Raw genomic sequence first — 18,928 nt, 5'->3', positions numbered from 1 at the left:
ATACAAGGTGTGATGCCTCTCTTTCCTCTAGGACTCAAAGCTAAATGGGTAAGGGTGCCTTTACAAAAGTTATTCTTTGAAATTAAATTCCAAGTATATCACTTGGAAGTGAACTCTAAATATGGGGAGAAAAATTGCTGCCCTCCTAAGAAAATCACTTAAAAAATGTTGGTTAGCTCTTTAAATCCTATGTTTACCTAGTTGGACTCTGGTAACCTTTTAAAACTTGGACTCTGGAGCATAGGAAAGAAAAAGAAGCCGAGCCCAGTTCCCAAGCTGAAACCCAAGTGGTGCTCCCTAAGGGACTTAAGGATGTGGCTGTATGGGGTCCCGTCTAAGTTTGTTCCAGATATCCAGAATGCCTAAAGAATACCACTGGCTCTGGAAGGGGGAAACTGATAGTGTTGACTGAATACATTTTTATGGAGACATAAAAACAAAACAAAATAAACAAAAAAACCTGTGAATGTTGGGAGGGATTTGTTCTCACTATTATACATGAGATTCTTTACTTGTGATGTGACTTATAACAAATCCCATGGGAATGGTATAATCATTTCCTTTTGCAGCTGAAACTCAGAACTAGAAAGTGATTCATCAAGTAAGAGATGGAACCTGGATTCAAAGTCTATAAAATCTAATAGCTCTTGTGTTGTTAAACTGCAGCCCACTACTAGAAGAATTGCTGCAAAACCATTACCATTACAGTTTTCATCTTTTTGAAAAAAAAGATGCAAGTGTTCCTTAGGGACTTCATATAAATAACTTTTCTTAAAGTTACAATCATAAGGCATTCATTTTATAGACAAAATATTAATATATTATATGTGTACATATATGGATCCTGGTATATAATATATACATATATCATATATTATATTATTTACTATTTATATATACACATATGTTAATATTATGTTTTTAAAACCTATGTGTATGGTTGCAATTCTAAAAACCTAGCTTATTGTACACTAAAAAGTATTGTTCTTACAACAGCTTCCTGACCTCCTGACATATAGTCTTATTACATGAACACGTTTTTCCTTAATCTAAACACAAGACATATTTAATGGATTTAATTTTGATTAGTTTACTATTATGATCCTCCAGGCGTGATGTTTTTGCTATTTGTTTTTTTCTTAAGCCCTTTTAGCTATTTATATTATCATCTATCTTTAAGTGTCTTAAGTTATATATATTTCAAACTAACAAAATATTAAATGTAAAATTACATTAGATGAAGAAATGGGGGAGTTGATAAAAAGGAAAGTAATCAAGAAACTTACATATATGTGGCACTCCTGCCACCTTGTGGGTTTTCTGTGTTATCCATAGACCTAATTTAATATTTGAGGGGAGAGTTTTTGAAGAAGCATTTTGAACATTTTTGTTCTCAGTGTCAATTCCTTAAAATATCATACTCACTAATAAATAAATTAAATAAATAAATAAATAAATAAATGTGATTATTCTCAAATAGTTCAGAAAAAAATATCTGTATGTATACCTATCTCTATAATTTATAGCTATACTTATAAATATAATTAATTTTATGGTAATACCTTTACTTTCCAAAAAATGAGAGAGAAATGGTTAATGATAAACAAATGGGTCCAATGATTACAACAGATAAAGCTGGGAAACATTCTATTTCTTATTCTTTCAATTTTTCTTTAAGTTCAAATTATTTGCAAGTAAATCATTTCTTTCTCTCTTTCTGTATCTTTTCAGACACTGTTCCAGGAGTTACCCCATCTGCATCAATAGTCTTTCTCTCTCTACTGAGGTTTGAAAAGCCTCTCAATACCCCACTGCTCCCTCTAGCTATTTCATATTTTCTTCTTGATCTTTACTGGAAAAATTCCTCTGGAGGAGAGTCTATACTTGTTTCCATTAATTCCCTTCATGCTATCTTAAAACGTTAGCTCAAACATGAAATAAATAATAATTAAAACTAAATTCCTGATCTTACTTTCCAAACCTACTCTTCCAATAGTCTTCCTATCTAATTCATGGGAACTCCATTATCCTATTTGGCCAGAATTCTCTGCACAATATCGCCTCTCTCTTCTTCTCACAAAGCTCATCAATCTATCAGTAAATCTTACTGGTTTTAAGATCAAAATATATCCAGAATCTTGACTTTTCAGCTGCTTTACTACAATCTTTCTGATGCAACTGACTATCAGTTGGGTTACTTAGACAGCCTTCTAACTGGTCTCCTAATCTCTCGACTTTTTCTTCTTTGGAATTCATTCTCAGCACAGTATCCAGACCAATTATTTTAAATAGAAAACGAGATCGAATCACTCTATCCAATATGTTTAATGGCTTCATTTTGAAAATCCCAAAGTCCTTACACAAAAGCCTACAGTGCTCTTTATGATCTGATCATCTCCCTAGCACTCTTTTCCCATTCACACACTCCTCCATTATTTATTTGATAACTTAAACCCCTGACCTCTAGACTCCTCTGTTCCAGCCTCAATAACTGCCTCACTGTTCTTCAAAGATATCAGCATGCTCCGGCCTCAGTGTCTTTGGACTTCCTGAAATTATCTTTCCCTAAAGATTTGCATGGGTGTACCTTTTTTAAATCTTTACTCAAATATCACATTTGTGGTGATCAAGTTTAAATTCAACACCACTGCTTTACACACTCTGGCACTCCCTATCTTCTTTACCCTAATTTATTTTTTCCTCATAATACTCCAATACTTTCTTTTGTATTTTTTATAACTATTTGCCCATTTAGAATGTAAGTTCTCTGTGAGCGAGGACTTTGTCTTTTAGTCTAGAACAGTGGCTGGCTCATTGAATGTGATCAATAAGTATGAAATATGCCTGCAAAGAGTAACTGAATCCTTTTGCAAAACAATTCTCCAAGTTGCCTTTTTTGATGATTGAAACTAAAATAAATAACTGTATGTTTACTGTATAGTTGATTAAAAGCAGATCCATATACTACAAAAACAGGTTAGAGTAGTATAAATTATATTTTTCTCAAAAAACTTAAAGAATACAACCAGTATCACTACAACTGAAAATGTAAGCAATATTTAAAATTGTTTCACTAAACACTGTGACTCTATGTATTATTTTTTCATATATATATATAGCTCATTGTTCTTTTGTTGTTTGTTTGTTTTTTGGCCGTGCCTCTCGGCTTGTGGATCTTAATTCCCTGACCAGGGATCAAACCCAGGCCAGTGAGAGTGTACAGTCCTAACCACTGGACCACCAGGGAATTCCCAACATCCTTTGTTCTCAATACCCTGCTTTATACAATGTTCATTCACTCATTCATGTATTCATTCATTCAAGAAATATTTATTTAGAGTTGACCAAGATGGCCTTAATGTTCCCCTCAACTTGAGTAACTTTAGACAGATTTATTCCAGACTGTGGGTCCCTGACTTTCCTTTTCTTAGAGTATTTACTTCAGAAAGCTTGTCAATTCTCTCTCTGCCTCTTTGATGTGTAAATCCTTCTAAAAGTCTCTGGGCTAGATTTACAACCCAGGACTGCCTTTCTCAAGAAACTAGGAGACATCTCTTTGAAACATAATCATCAAGGAACATAGGGCCCCCATCTCCCAGTCTGTAGGAGGGTAGAAGCTTAACTTAGAAGGGCATCTTACTCCAAGTTGTAAAAACTGCATCTTGAAGATAGGAGAAAGTTTACTTTGCCTTTGGGTAAGCCACTTAGCAAACAAAGATGCCCTAATATCCCTCCTTCTCCCCTACCCCAGCTCTTAAAAATATTCCCACCCTTTGCTTCAACACAGCTGAGTGTGAGGTCACCACTTGGTCTGTCCTCTCTCAGTTTCCAGCAATAGTATTGGAATTAAATCAATTTCTACTTTCTCGTCTTGTCTGGTGTGACTTTGTTCCTTTTTTTCTTTTTAGCCTTTCATTATGCATATTTACTTAGGTTTCCAGAACTTCTGTTCATCCTATTTAAGGAGAAAGTATATGATTATTTTATTTACAATCATGGGATAAAGGAGGATTTTCTACATATGTAATACAACTCAAAAGCCAAAATTGAAATTAAAAAAAATCATTGATGTATATTTGATTTATATCATGTTATTTTCAAGTGTACAGCACAGTGATTCAGTTATACATATATATGTGAATATTTTCTTTAAAAAAGTATACTTCGTGCCCAGTAGGTGATTTATATAAATAATCTTTACATGTGTGGCAGAAAAATATGTTGGAATATAAAATGATTTAAAACAATCTTGACTTTTTTCCAGGAAAAAGAAATGTCATTAAACAGTTAGTTCCTGATGTTGACTTTTTTCAAGGAAAATATACCACAAAGCTTATTTAGGGGATCATGAAATCAAAACTATGTAACCTCTCTATAATATAATCCATCACACAAATCTTGATTTACTAGGGTTTTATAGTTAAATGCACAAAGTTTCATGCTGTGGCCTTTATTAATTTGACTATCATAAGTTAAAAAGTAAAATAATACACATATTTAGCCATAGCATTATTGCTGTTATTCAAAGTGATGTTTGGGCTAGATTCAGAATGATTTGATTAACTGATTAAAAATGTTAAAGTTAATTTAATAATTGATAAAAATATGCCATTTTCCATTTCACCACATATCTAATTTGGCCTGTTATAAAATTTATATATAAAAATTTGTACCAATACCACAAAATATTGTTTAACTTCATTTTTAAATTTGGCACTTAATGAATTTGGCCATATAGAGAAAACACTAGGCACAAAGCTGAATGCAAACATTATTTATTATTGTGTACCCCCCTCCCCCAAAAAAAGGTTTTTTAGATTCCTAGCCCCCAATAGCTCAGAATGTGATCTTATTTGGAGACAGGGTCTTTACAGAGGTAACCATGTTTAAATGAAAGCATTAAGGTGGCTTCTAATTCAATAAGACTGATAGCCTTATAAAAACAGGGAATTTGGACACAGCAGCAGACACACAAAGAGGGAAAACAATGTGAAGAGACAAAAGGAGACAATAGTCATCTACAAACCAAGGACAGATCCTTCCTCACAGCCCTCAGAAGGTACCAGCCCTGCCAACACTGTGACTTTGGACTTGGAGCCTCCAGACTGTGAGAGAATAAATTTCTGTTGTTTAAGTTACCCAGTTTGCAGTACTTTATTACAGTAGCCCTAACAAACTAACACATTGTTCTTGACAGATAAAACAATTTTAAGTATTAAATATGATTATATCATTTAAAATTCAGTTGGTAATCAAACTGGCTAATCATGTGTGTAAAGAGTATTTTGGTGAAATTATTCTCCATTTCACTATTTCCTGTTGCTGAACGTTTAAACTGTTCCATAATATTGCTGCCTCGGCATCCATTTGTGTGGCCACAAGGCACACAGTAGCTTTGAACTGACCCTAGCCCTTCCCTGAGCAGACGGCTTAGATAACAGCCTACAGAGTCACAAGTAAATGTAAGTTCCTGATATGTCTCCCCAAAACCCTGTGATAAGGATTCTCCCCCAGATTCCAGGGTCTTCCTCTTGTGTGCCCCTTAGATAAGACTCCTAGGAAGCTCACCAAAACCACTGTTTTGGTTTGAATTGACCAATCTGACTTTAGCCCAGGAACTCCAAAATACTTGACTTGTGGACCCTAATAAAGGCAGGTTTCCCAGCCCCTTCCATACTCTCTGCCTGCACCCTGCCTTGACCTACCTCTGTGGCCTCTTGTGGTATGCCAAATTCAATGAATAATAAACTTTTCTATTTCTCAGGTGAAAGGTGGCTTACCATAGGACAACCCTGGGACCTACTTAACAAGTGTCAATGTAACAAAGTTACAATACCTGTCCACTGAAGAAAACTTACTAAAAATGATTTTCTTAAATTTCTGAAATTGACATATATGATTATTATTCATAGAAATAAAAATAATACAGCTACATATTCTATAATCTATATATGAAATCCAGAAATTGCTAGATTATATATAGTTATGTTAAATAAAATAAGTTTTTCCAAGTTCCTTCATTTTTAAATTTGGCACTTAATGAATTTGGCCATATAGAGATAAGTTTTCAAACCTTTTTTCATCAACTAATTGGTAATTGTTTTCTGAAAAGCAGAAAAGTACATGGGATCTGTATGAAACTCCTTTGATAGTGAAAAAATTGAGCAGTTCAGACCATGTTTTACCAACTTTTTTCTCTCTTATTTCCTCATCCATCTTCAATATAAACCCCATTGGGATCCTTTTACATTTTTTTTCATTTATGTATTTATCTCCAATCCTATCATTCTAGCCCTATAATCTCCACTTCTCTTTATATTGCATACACTTTCACTCAACTATTTGATTTTCATGCTCGAATTCTCTGAAGTGAATGGTTTCTTCATATTTCATGATGTGATATTGTACCAGTGCATTCACAACCTAAAATCAAATTTTCCATTTTAAGTGTATAACACTGTAAGTGCCCTGATAATTTCCCACCTATTATTTTTATTATTTTTTATTCCTTTAAGATATTAATCATTTCCAAATAACCATTCTTCTCAGCTTTCTCTGTTAGAGTTTTATTGTGATTTACCTATTAACCTTCTGTCAGGCATAAATTAATCTTATATTCTTTCACAGAAGAGACAAAGAGGGACCAAAATGTAGCATTTAAAGTCAGTAACTTTGTCACTGATGTAGATAGAGAAGGAATACACAAGAAAAACAGTGTCTACTTATATTTATGGTATCATGTTTAGACGTGAAGGTGAGAGCTTTTACTCATATAATTATTGCTTATCACCTTGGAGATCTAACTCCAAGGTTTTCTGTTTGTTTTAAATTCTGCTACTTGCAAATTTGAAGTGTTAGGAAGACTTTAAAATGGACAAAAATATTTTTTAAAAAGAGATTAAGGAGTTCCGGGAAGATGGCGGAAGAGTAAGACGCGGAGATCACCTTCCTCTCCACAGATACACCAGAAATACATCTACGCGTGGAACAACTCCTACGGAGCACCTACTGAACGCTGGCAGAAGACCTCAGACCTCCCAAAAGGCAAGGAACCCCCCACGTACCTGGTTAGGGCAAAAGAAAAAACTAAACAGAGACAAAAGAATAGGGACGGGTCCTGCACCAGCGGGAGAGAGCTGTGAAGGAGGAAAAGTGTCCACACACTAGGAGCCCCTTTGCGGGTGGAGACTTCGGGAGGCGGAGTGGGGGAGCTTGGGAGCCGCGGAGGAGAGCACAGCAACAGGGGTGCGGAGGGCAAAGCGGAGAGATTCCAGCGCAGAGGATCGGGCCGACCGGCACTCACCAGCCGAGAGGCTTGTCTGCTCGCCCGCCGGGGCGGGCGGGACTGGGAGCTGAGGCTCCGGCTTTTGTCGGAGCGCCGGGAGAGGACTGAGGTTGGCGGCGTGAACACAGCCTGCAGGGCGTTGGTGCGCCGCGGCTGGCCGGGAGAGAGTCTGGGGAGGGGTCTGGACCTGCCGAAGAGGCAAGAGACTTTTACATCCCTCTTTGTTTCCTGGTGCACGAGGAGGGGGGATTGGGAACGCTGCTTGGGAGAGCTCCGGAGACGGGCACGAGCCGCGGCTAAGAGTGCGGAGCCCAGAGACGGACATGGGACGCTAAGGCCGCTGCTGCCGCTGCCAGGAGGCCTGTGTGCGAGCGCAGGTCACTAGCCACACGCCCTTCCGGGGAGCCTGTGCAGCCCGCCGCTGCCGGGGTCCCGGGATCTGGGGACGGCTCCCCCGGGAGAGTGCACGGCGCGCCTCAGGCTGCAGCGTCACGCCGGCCTCTGCCGCTGCAGGCCCGCCCTGCACTCCGTGACCCTCCCTACCCCCCGGCCTGGGTGAGCCAGAGCCTCCGAATCAGCGGCTCCTTTAACCCCGTCCTGTCTGAGCAAAGAACAGACGCCCTCCGGCGACCTACACGCACAGGCGGGGCCAAATCCAAAGCTGAGCCCCTGGGAACTGTGAGAACAAAGAAGAGAAAGGGAAATCTCTTCCAGCAGCCTCAGAAGCAGTGGATTAAAGCTCCACAATCAACTTGATATACCCTGCATCTGTGGAATACCTGAATAGACAATGAATCATCCCAAATTAAGGAGCCCTGTGGATGAAAGGCTCTTGGTGCTGCAGCCAGGACTCAGTGCTGTGCCTCTGAGGTGGGAGAGCCAACTTCAGGACACTGGTCCACAAGAGGCCTCCCAGCTGCACATAATATCAAACAGCAAAAATCTCCGAGAGATCTCCATCTCAACGCCAGCACCCAGCTTCACTCAACGACCAGCAAGCTACAGTGCTGGACATCCTATGCCAAACAACTAGCAAGACAGGAACACAACCCCACCCATTAGCAGAGAGGCTGCCCAAAATCATAATAAGTCTACAGACACCCCAAAACACACCACCAGACGTGGACCTGCCCACCAGAAAGACAAGATCCAGCCTCATACACCAGAACACAGGCACTAGTCCCCTCCACCAGGAAGCCTACACAACCCACTGAACCAACCTTAGCCACTGGGGACAGACACAAAAAACAACAGGAACTACGAACCTTCAGCCTGCAAAAAAAAAAAAAGGAGACCCCAAACACAGTAAGATAAGCAAAATGAAAAGACAGAAAAACACACAGCAGATGAAGGAGCAAGATAAAAACCCACCAGACCTAACAAATGAAGAGGAAATAGGCAGTCAACCTGAAAAAGAATTCAGAATAATGATAGTAAGGTTGATCCGAAATCTTGGAGGTAGAATGGACAATAGAATGGACAAATTGCAAGAATCAGTTAACAAGGACCTAGAAGAACTAAAGATGAAACAAGCAACGATGAACAACACAATAAATGAAATTAAAAGTACTCTAGATGGGATCAATAGCAGAATAACTGAGGCAGAAGAACGGATAAGTGACCTGGAAGATAAAATAGTGGAAATAACTACTGCAGAGCAGAATAAAGAAAAAAGAATGAAAAGAACTGAGGACAGTCTCAGAGACCTCTGGGACAACATTAAACGCACCAACATTCGAATTATAGGGGTTCCAGAAGAAGAAGAGAAAAAGAAAGGGACTGAGAAAATATTTGAAGAGATTATAGTTGAAAACTTCCCTAATATGGGAAAGGAAATAGTTAATCAAGTCCAGGAAGCACAGAGAGTCCCATACAGGATAAATCCAAGGAGAAATACGCCAAGACACATATTAATCAAACTGTCAAAAATTAATACAAAGAAAACATATTAAAAGGAGCAAGGGAAAAACAACAAATAACACACAAGGGAATCCCCATAAGGTTAACAGCTGATCTTTCAGCAGAAACTCTGCAAGCCAGAAGGGAGTGGCAGGACATATTGAAAGTGTTGAAGGAGGAAAAACCTGCAACCAAGATTACTCTACCCAGCAAGGATCTCATTCAGATTTGATGGAGAAATTAAAACCTTTACAGACAAGCAAAAGCTGAGAGAGTTCAGCACCACCAAACCAGCTCTACAACAACTGCTAAAGGAACTTCTCTAGGCAAGAAACACAAAAGAAGGAAAGGACCTACAATAACAAACCCAAAACAATGAAGAAAATGGGAATAGGAACACACATATCGATAATTACCTTAAATGTAAATGGACTAAATGCTCCCACCAAAAGACACAGATTGGCTGAATGGATACAAAAACAAGACCCATATATTTGCTGTCTACAAGAGACCCACTTCAGACCTAGAGACACATACAGACTGAAAGTAAGGGGATGGAAAAAGGTATTTCATGCAAGTGGAAACCAAAAGAAAGCTGGAGTAGCAATTCTCATATCAGACAAAATAGACTTTAAAACAAAGACTATTAGAAGAGACAAAGAAGGACACTACATAATGATCAAGGGATCAATCCAAGAGGAAGATATAACAATTGTAAATATTTATGCACCCAACATAGGTGCACCTCAATACATAAGGCAAATACTGACAACCATAAAAGGGGAAATCGACAGTAACACATTCATAGTAGGGGACTTTAACACCCCACTTTCACCAATGGACAGATCATCCAAAATGAAAATAAATAAGGAAACACAAGCTTTAAATGATACATTAAACGAGATGGAGTTAATTGATATTTATAGGACATTCCATCCAAAAACAACAGAATACACATTTTTCTCAAGTGCTCATGGAACATTCTCCAGGATAGATCATATCTTGGGTCACAAATCAAGCCTTGGTAAATTTAAGAAAATTGAAATTGTATCAAGTATCTTTTCTGACCACAACGCCATGAGACTAGATATCAATTACAGGAAAAGATCTGTAAAAAATACAAACACATGGAGGCTAAACAATACACTACTTAATAATGAAGTGATCACTGAAGAAATCAAAGAGGAAATCAAAAAATACCTAGAAACAAATGACAATGGAGACACAACGACCCAAAACCTGTGGGATGCAGCAAAAGCAGTTCTAAGGGGGAAGTTTATAGCAATACAAGCCCACCTTAAGAAGCAGGAAGCATCTCGAATAAACAACCTAACCTTGCACCTCAAGCAATTAGAGAAAGAAGAACAAAAAAACCCCAAAGCTAGCAGAAGGAAAGAAATCATAAAAATCAGATCAGAAATAAATGAAAAAGAAATGAAGGAAACAATAGCAAAGATCAATAAAACTAAAAGCTGGTTCTTTGAGAAGATAAACAAAATAGATAAACCACTAGCCAGACTCATCAAGAAAAAAAGGGAGAAGACCCAAATCAATAGAATTAGAAATGAAAAAGGAGAGGTAACAACTGACACTGCAGAAATAAAAGAGATCATGAGAGATTACTACAAGCAACTCTATGCCAATAAAATGGACAATCTGGAAGAAATGGACAAATTCTTAGAAAGGCACAACCTGCCAAGACTGAATCAGGAAGAAATAGAAAATATGAACAGACCAATCACAAGCACTGAAATTGAAACTGTGATTAAAAATCTTCCAACAAAGAAAAGCCCAGGACCAGATGGCTTCACAGGCGAATTCTATCAAACATTTAGAGAAGACCTAACACCTATCCTTCTCAAACTCTTCCAAAATATAGCAGAGGGAGGAACACTCCCAAACTCCTTCTACGAGGCCACCATCACCTTGATACCAAAACCAGACAAGGATGTCACAAAGAAAGAAAACTACAGGCCAATATCACTGATGAACATAGATGCAAAAATCCTCAACAAAATACTAGCAAACAGAATCCAACAGCACATTAAAAAGATCATACACCATGATCAAGTGGGGTTTATTCCAGGAAGGCAAGGATTCTTCAATATACGCAAATCTATCAATGTGATAAACCATATTAACAAACTGAAGGAGAAAAACCATATGATCATCTCAATAGATGCAGAGAAAGCTTTTGACAAAATTCAACACCCATTTATGATAAAAACCCTGCAGAAAGTAGGCATAGAGGGAACTTTCCTCAACATAATAAAGGCCATATATGACAAGCCCACAGCAAACATCATCCTCAATGGTGAAAAACTGAAAGCATTTCCACTAAGATCAGGAACAAGACAAGGTTGCCCACTCTCACCACTCTTATTCAACATAGTTTTGGAAGTTTTAGCCACAGCAATCAGAGAAGAAAAGGAAATAAAAGGAATCCAAATCGGAAAAGAAGAAGTAAAGCTGTCACTGTTTGCAGATGACATGATCCTATACATAGAGAACCCTAAAGATGCTACCAGAAAACTACTAGAGCTAATCAATGAATTTGGTAAAGTGGCAGGATACAAAATTAATGCACAGAAATCTCTGGCATTCCTATATACTAATGATGAAAAATCTGAAAGTGAAATCAAGAAAACACTCCCATTTACCATTGCAACAAAAAGAATAAAATATCTAGGAATAAACCTACCTAAGGAGACAAAAGATCTGTATGCAGAAAATTATAAGACACTGATGAAAGAAATTAAAGATGATACAAATAGATGGAGAGATATACCATGTTCTTGGATTGGAAGAATCAACATTGTGAAAATGACTCTACTACCGAAAGCAATCTATAGATTCAATGCAATCCCTATCAAACTACCACTGGCATTTTTCACAGAACTAGAACAAAAAATTTTGCAATTTGTATGGAAACACAAAAGACCCCGAATAGCCAAAGCAATCTTGAGAACGAAAGAAGGAACTGGAGGAATCAGGCTCCCAGACTTCAGACTATACTACAAAGCTACAGTTATCAAGACGGTATGGTACTGGCACAAAAACAGAAAGATAGATCAATGGAACAGGATAGAAAGCCCAGAGATAAACCCACGCACATATGGTCACCTTATCTTTGACAAAGGAGGCAGAAATGTACAGTGGAGAAAGGACAGCCTATTCAATAAGTGGTGCTGGGAAAACTGGACAGCTACATGTAAAAGTATGAAATTAGATCACTCCCTAACACCGTACACAAAAATAAGCTCAAAATGGATTAAAGACCTAAATGTAAGGCCAGAAACTATCAAACTCTTAGAGGAAAACATAGGCAGAACACTCTATGACATAAATCACAGCAAGGTCCTTTTTGACCCACCTCCTAGAGAAATGGAAATAAAAACAAGAGTAAACAAATGGGACCTAATGAAACTTAAAAGCTTTTGCGCAGCAAAGGAAACCATAAACAAGACCAAAAGACAACCCTCAGAATGGGAGAAAATATTTGCAAATGAAGCAACTGACAAAGGATTGATCTCCAAAATTTATAAGCAGCTCATGCAGCTTAATAAGAAAAAAACAAACAACCCAATCCAAAAATGGGCAGAAGACCTAAATAGACATTTCTCCAAAGAAGATATACAGAGTGCCAACAAACACATGAAAGAATGCTCAACATCACTAATCATGAGAGAAATGCAAATCAAAACTACAATGAGATATCATCTCACACCAGTCAGAATGGCCATCATCAAAAAATCTAGAAACAATAAATGCTGGAGAGGGTGTGGAGAAAAGGGAACCCTCTTACACTGTTGGTGGGAATGTAAATTGATACAGCCACTGTGGAGAACAGTATGGAGGTTCCTTAAAAAGCTACAAATAGAACTACCATATGACCCAGCAATCCCACTACTGGGCATATACCCTGAGAAAACCATAATTCAAAGAGTCATGTACCAAAATGTTCATTGCAGCTCTATTTACAATAGCCCAGAGATGGAAACAACCTAAGTGTCCATCATCGGATGAATGGATAAAGAAGATGTGGCACATATATACAATGGAATATTACTCAGCCATAAAAAGAGACGAAATTGAGCTATTTGTAATGAGGTGGATAGACCTAGAGTCTGTCATACAGAATGAAGTAAGTCAGAAAGAGAGACACAAATACCGTATGCTAACACATATATATGGAATTTAAAAAAAAATGTCATGAAAAACCTAGGGGTGAAACAGGAATAAAGACACAGACTTACTAGAGAATGGACTTGAGGCTATGGGGAGGGGGAAGGGTAAACGGTGACAAAGCGATAAAGAGGCATGGACATATATACACTACCAAACGTAAGGTAGATAGCTAGTGGGAAGCAGCCGCATAGCACAGGGAGATCAGCTCGGTGCTTTGTGACCGCCTGGAGGGGTGGGATAGGAAGGGTGGGAGGGAGGGAGACGCAAGCGGGAAGAGATATGGGAATATATGTATATATATAACTCATTCATTTTGTTGTGAAGCTGAAACTAACATACCATTGTAAAGCAATTATACTCCAATAAAGATGTTAAAAATATATATATAAAATAAAGAAGTTCTACCAATTTTTGGTAAATAAAAAAAAAAAAAGATTAATTGGTGTTCTGTCTGTGTCACACATCCAGATAATTTGTGCCTTTTATGTCTTAAGCTGCTTTACAGGTCTGTAAAGTGTAGAAAACTGATAATCATACAAATGAGTTTTGTTCACAGAAATGTTAAGCAGTTGTGTTCAGTGGAATGCAACTGATGATTGTTTTGTGGATAGACCAATTTTTGTACATATTTATAACTTCATTTCAGCATTCCCTCACTGCATACAAATGTGTGAATTTTTAAATTTTGTTTGAACCAGCTGTAACATCTTACTGGTTTCTTTATTAATGCATAAATTAAATAAAATCATTGACATGTTCATTTCATATTTGTATCATATTCATGAGTATGCCTTCTTTTTAAAATTATCCTTTGAAAGACAGTAAAGAAATACAGTACATTGCCTAATGTTAAGACAAATAGACTTGACCTAAGGAGGTCAAGCACTGTTTATAACCTTCATAATTCAGCTTTTAGGTTTTCCCTTCTCCTAGAATTCTCTACACTGTGCCAAAAGGTAAGCAAATCTCAACCTTATCACTGTTAGGGAGAACAACTTTAGTCACTTTCAACATTTTGAGGGTGTGTGCGTGTGTATGTGCCTGTGTGTGCTTTTAGATATTACTAAAACTTTTTAGGAGAGGATAAAAGATCATTTTGTAACAAATAACCCAATAACAGAATTTAATTAAACCTTAGTGGACTTTTCTGTCTTCACCAAGAATCTCTACTGAAATCCTTCCAAGGAGTTATCTTTCCTTTCTTATCCTTCCCAGAAAGCAGTCAGCTTTTCCCAAGAATTTTCTCCTGTTCATCTACATCAAATGCCTCCAGCCTTTTTTTGCAGCTGCTTTGTTCAGCCAGAAAACTTGGAGCCAGCCCAATCTCCAGACTTTGGAATCTGCTTGCATCTCACTGGGACCTTATGCAAGCATCTTCCAAGAAAGATGCAATGCTCCTTCTACTGCTAGAATTCATTATCATTTACTTGATAGCCATTAACTTTATACATATTCATTCTTAGTTTTTAAGACATTCACTTCATTATTCATGCCAATAATATTTACTGCAGAAGCTACACAAATACATGTTACTCATCCAGGCTTGAAGAAATAATTTTCCAAAGTAACAGAGTGGTTGCCAAACTAATATTTAACATTTATATTTTTCATAAGGATATTTATGTTGATTATTTTTATGGACATCAATAGAACACTTTAATGAGTGAAGGATGTCATCAAGAAATCATCAATCTTCTTTCCTTTGCTCCACTACCTATCCCCCTCCATTAAATCTCTGAGATTTTTCAATTCTGTTTTTCAACCATCTCATAAAAACTACTCATTCTCTCAATTCTTGTGTTACTGGGCTAAATCAGACCATCTGGATTTTGTTACCTGGTCTCCTATAACACCTTCCTCACTCTTCACTTTCTCTTGCCAATAGTTTTCCAGGTTCTAGACTTCTAAAAAACATAGTCATATATACGGTCATTCTGGTCTTCCCTTCCAACTATTTCTGAATTACATCTCATGGACCCATCTGTTTTTAGAGCCCTCTCTAGTCAACTCATCATGGGGCCATTTCAGATCAACCAGGTCAAGATATGATGCTCTCACTTATGAAGTGGTCTTCATACACTGATAAGTTAAACAATCTCAGTGTTTACTTCAGCCACCTTCAACTTCTGTCTTATTGCTTTACCTATCTTTCCCTAGAAGTGCTCCCACCCGATGTGTGACTTGGGGTGCTCTAGAAAAGAGATATTGAAAAGAAGTGAAAATTCACTTGTGAAAACTAAAAGGAGCAGGAAGCAGAAATGGCTGGAGAAGGTCACCAGACCACAGTGGAGATCAGAAATCTATGAAAGGGAAGGGGGATGAAGATGATTGTGCAGAGAGAACTCAGACTGTGATGCAGATCTGACAAAGTACAAACAACCCAATTAGGAACTCCAGAGCAAGGATCACCCATTGGAGGAGTCTTGCACAGAATAAAAATGGCTAGACCATAGTACCTCTACCATACCGAATCTTGGGCTGTCCAGATGAAGTACAATGATCTTGGCTTGAAAACTGAGGTAGATCCTAAGGATGATAGCAGTGTCAGATAACTGCAGTCACTGAAGCTGAAGAGCAATTACTTTGTAGAAGAAGGATCCCAGTGGCACACCCCCTGGTACCATACCAGGTCAGCTTAGACTTCTGTCCTGTATGATTTGGTTCATTGCTTACATTCATTCTCCTCAGGTGTTCTGCTCAGTGTTGTTTTTAGTTCATTCCAGAGCTCTGTCTCTCAAATCTATAGCCACATTACACTCATATTAGTCCTAGAAATTGGTAGCTCTTTCAATTTACTGGGTTTTATTCACTTGAATGATTACTTGTTTAACATTGACAAACAAAGAATCAACCTTTAGGATGATACCATTAACATTTTGGTGTGAAACTAAATCAAGCTATCCACTGGGCACCTTCCATGAGAAACTAAAATTAAAACAATGAAAAATACACCTCCAGTAGCCCTTTGTGGTAGAGTGTAATATAGTTCAAACTATTCACTACCCAACATTATATAACTTTTATTCCAGAGCTCCTTTATATGGAAATATTGTACTTCCCATCCATTGACACCAGGCTTGGTCATATGGCTTACTCTAGCCAGTACTCTATGAAAGGAAGTGATAAGAAGTACCGTTGAAAAAATATTTTCAAAGCTATCACACAGTTTCACTATTACTCTTTAAATTACATTTTCTTCTCTTCGACAAGACTAATAAATGATAGAGGTTCAAATAGGGGCTGTATGAGAAATAAAGGAAAAAAGATAGAAAAAACATACAAACAACAAAAACATGCACAGCTGCCTTGCAATAGATAAGTGTGAGGTAGAAATAAATTTTCATTGTTTGAGCCATTGACATATTTTGAGGTGTTTGCTACCGAAGACTGACCTAGCCTATTGACTGATTCACTTTGCTTTCACTGGTCAACTGTGGGATTTCATTATGATGTAGTCTGCGTGTGTGTTCTTGGGCCAATTTCTTTATATCCCGTGTCTCCTCTGTAAAATAGAATAAGAATGAGATCTATTTCATATGGTCGTTATCATAAACAAATGAATTCAAACATGTAAAACACTCTAAAGGTTACCTGGAAAATAATGAATGCTTTCTAGAAGTTTCTGCCAACACCACCACCATTGCTACTGTACTATTACTAGTCCTACCCCTACTTCACAGACAGCAGTTCAATCCCAATTTCCCATTTCTACCATTTACTAGATTTATGATCTGGCATAATTTCTTTAACAATTGAACCTCAGTTTTCTCACATAAATTATTTTATATACATTAGTGTCTTTTTTTAAATATATTAGTGTCTTTAAAATATTATAAAGTGTCAATCAGTATATCAGACTTTTCTGGTGTCCAGGTGAGTTCACTTTCCAAATATTTTGATAAATCAGTGGCTTCATTTTAATATTTAATTCTACTCATCCATATCTAGCCATTTCTTTATTATTTTTTCCTTTCTTCTTAAAGTGATCATGGCCATCTGAATATTCTCAAATCTTTCCATTTATCTTTTTGGATATCTTAACACTGTACTTTCATAAATTTTCATGTATTCTTCACTCTAAACACAACTCCAGATAAATCATTTTAAGTATCAACATTTCTGCTGTAAAGAATATTCTACAAAGTTGTGTGCTAAGTTGGCAGATACTTAAACACATCTGAAATGGATGTAAGTTATGGAGCCTCAAGGAAAACTCTTTTTAGAAGCTATTCTTCCTACTGTCATGTTCTCAGGGGTGGAGAATAATGTTCTTTCTCATTTTCTTACCAGGAACAATTAAACAAAAAGACAGCCTTTGTTTTTTTAAAAAAATCCTATAAATTTTGTTTCCTTAATTTTTCTGTGTCTTTGCATTCTTTCCACACAAAACATCTTTTACCATCTGGCCGTGACATTGATTTTCATTGTAACCCATTTTTCTGAATGCAATAAACAGATTACATATGTGTTAAGTTACCAAAAACAAAGCAAAATTAAACCAAACTAAACCATGTTTTTCAAAAAGACAACATTCATAACAGAAAGAAAGTAAAGAAGATAGTTCGATTTTAAGTTAGCTTTTCTGCTAGGTTTTAAGATGTAAAATATTTTTCCATTGTTCTCTGATCTTCTAGCTTCCTTGACTTCAATTTCTCTTCAGATTCAATTTATCTTCAATGTTATCTTCATAAGTAAGTAGATTTGATTATTTTACTTTAGAGTTCAATCTCCATAGACTCTCTAACATTAATTGGCTAAGGCTAAAATTTCACATTTTCATGAAATCTTTTATGAATTACGTTTTTCATTTGGTTCCTGTGATGCCACCTACTTCTCTGTTTATTCTCTAGCTCTTTCTCAGCCTCATTCCTTTGAGTCTATAAATATGGAATGTGTATTCTCCACCATTCTGATCCCTCTAACACTTTTCCTTTTATACCTATTCCCACAGAGAGCTCAACTGATACCAAACTGCTATTGATTAATACCCACGGATATCACCTAGAACCTTAAACACTTGCCCAAATGCCCCCTGTGTGTTTTTAATGCTCCAGTCAGCATCTCCTCATGAGGGCTCTAACAGTACCTCATATTAATCATGTTTAAAAGAAAAATTGTTTCTCATGTACCCATCCCCTTCACCTATTACTTCACAAAAATATCATCTTCTCCTCATATCTTCCTTGTATCCATCATTGACTCCACCAATATCTTAACTCTTAGGTTTTATGATTATTATAGAATTGTAGAATTAAAAGAAAACTAATAGATCATCCTCAGGATGTATAAATCTCCACTATAAATTTGACCTCTGGCCAAAGCATCTGTGAACTCAGCAATTGTAGGTTAAATTGTATGTTAATATATGTTTCTCAGTATGAGGTTGATGGCTTTGTCCTGCAAAAGAGTTTAAAAACCAATGGTCTACACTCATACTTTCTTTTTTTCTTTTCCTCCATAATTTTTTTGCTTATTTCCAAATTTTGTCAATTCAATCTCTTCAGTATCCCACAAATACAAACCTTCTTTTCTTTTGACACTGTTCCCCATTTGAGC

The sequence above is a fragment of the Leucopleurus acutus genome (assembly GCF_964270905.1).
Source record: "Leucopleurus acutus genome assembly, chromosome: 5".
Taxonomy (NCBI): Eukaryota; Metazoa; Chordata; class Mammalia; order Artiodactyla; family Delphinidae; genus Leucopleurus; species Leucopleurus acutus.
This window is presented reverse-complemented; position numbering follows the sequence as displayed.